We start from the raw sequence: 2,234 nt of genomic DNA, 5'->3' as shown, positions 1-2,234 counted from the left end.
TGGGGAGGGTGGTGGGAGGGGGGTTCAGGATTGGGAACTCATGTACACCCGTGGCGGATTCATGTCAATGTATGGCAAAACCAATACAGTATCGTAAAGTAAAAAAAATTAAAAATAAAGAGCAAAAAAAAAAAAGATTAAAAAAGTATAATAATTTTAAAATTAAAAAAATAATAAAATAAAATAAAAATAAAAACTAAAAATAGAAAAAAAATAAAGTCTTTATTGAATTTGTTATAATATCGTTTCTGTTTTATGTTTTGGTTTTTTGGCCACAAGGCATGTGGGATCTTAGCTCCCCGACCAGGGATCAAACCCACACCCCCTGCCCTGGAAGGCAAAGTCTTAGCCACGGAACACCAGGGAAGTCCCCAATTTAATTAATATTTATCAAGTGGTTTTTAGTGATCGAAATGTGCTTCAGGATAAATATCGTCACATCATGATACCCATTATTGTAAAACTTAAAAATATTATAGCAAAATGGTGTATTGTTTAAATATCTGTCTTCTTAGACTATAAGGCAAAGCACAGGAGTCATGAACATGAAGTACTTCAGCAGAGTGACTTACCTCGTGGTCCAGTGGTCAGGACTCCACGCTCCCACTGCAGGGGGGCTCAGGTTCGATCCTTGGTCAGGGAACTAAGATCCTTCATGGTACACAGCTTTGCCAAAAAATTAGAGACAAACTGCCAGAAAACAAACCTTCAGAGGAGTGGTCGCCTCTGTGGAGAGACAAGAGGAGTCGATCAGAGTAAAACCTCCAGTGGCTGCCGCAGGATTGGAAATGTTTTCGTTCTGTGTGAGGTCATGGGCACGTGGATTTTTACTTTATTGTTATGCTTCAAAACTTCAATGTACATATTTTTTGATCCAGTAATTTCACTTTTGAGAAACATTCTTACAGAAATGAAAGAGCAATATATAAGGATATGCATAAAAAAGAAAGAAAGAAAAATTAAACAAAAGAAATAAATAGTTACGATGTAAGCTCCATATATATTCTACTAGGGACTCAGCTAAGTGTGATACATATTAGGTTTTCATAAATGCAAAATTTGATGATAAATATTATGAGCATTACCATATGCTATGCTTCAATAAAAGCTATGTTTTAAAACAAAAAAAACTGATATTTTAACAAACATTGTTTGGTGTAAATAGATACATAAGCATACTTATAATAAGGTATATTACGCTAATAAAATAACACTGAATATGACAAAGCGGAGAAAGTCTAGTAGCATAAAAAAAGAGGCAAATACAATTCTTTCATATAGGGCTTTAAGAATGTTAAGAACACAATGTTCCATAGGATTTTCTTCAGTCCAAAATTTTAGTATCTTTTGGTAGTTGTTCCATCAATAATATTTTATTTCTTTTATTTATTTTTAAATGTTTTTAAGGTTTTTATATATTTTTATTTATCATTATTGATGTATAGTTGATTTGCAATACTATATGAGTTTCAAGTGTACAACATAGTGGTTCAATTTTAAAGTTACATATTCCATTTATAGTCATTACAAAATATTGGCTATATTCCCTGTGAAAAGTGAAGTGAGAGTGTTGGTCACTCAGTTGTGTCTGATTCTTTGCAACCCCATGGACTATAGCCTGCCAGGCTCCTCTGCCCATGGGGTTCTCCAGGCAAGAATATTGGAGTAGGTAGCCATTCCCTTCTCCGGGAGATCTTCCCAACCCAGGGATCAAACCCTGGTCTCCTGCATTGCAGGCAAATTCTTTACCATCTGAGCCACCAGGGAAGCCCAAAAAAGTTACCTAAACACTTCACTAAAGAAGATATACAGTGGCAAATTTTCTTAATAAACTCTCTTCAGGAGGAAAAGAGCCCCACCTTAGCAGAGGATGGTTTCGATCCATCGACCTCTGGGTTATGGGCCCAGCACGCTTCCGCTGCGCCACTCTGCTGGTGTGCTGTACCATACATCCTTATAATGTATTCATTCTGTACATAGTAATTTGTAGCTCTTAATTTTCTAACCCCATTAAACCCCACATCCTCCTCCCTGTGCCCAGCACTTCTCTCTAAATCCTGCTAGTAATCACTATGTGATTTTCCCTAGTGGCTCAGATGGTAAAGAATCTGCCTGCTCATGCAGGAGACCTGGGTTTGCAATGCAGGAGACCCGGGTTTGATCCCAGGGTCAGGAAGATCCCCTGGAGAAGGGAATGGCTACCCACTCCTGCATTCTTGCCTGGAGAATTCCGT

At 37.5% G+C, this 2,234-nt stretch overlaps 1 non-coding gene across 1 annotated transcript; it reads right to left on the bottom strand.

Moving 5' to 3' along the window:
* On the bottom strand, positions 1,862-1,933 carry TRNAM-CAU. Its single transcript has one exon. It is a non-coding gene; the product is annotated as a tRNA-Met (tRNA).

Source organism: Capra hircus, chromosome 12 (assembly GCF_001704415.2).
Source record: "Capra hircus breed San Clemente chromosome 12, ASM170441v1, whole genome shotgun sequence".
Lineage (NCBI taxonomy): Eukaryota > Metazoa > Chordata > Mammalia > Artiodactyla > Bovidae > Capra > Capra hircus.
The sequence above is the reverse complement of the archived record's forward strand: the minus strand, read 5'-3'. Positions and strand labels throughout refer to the sequence as shown.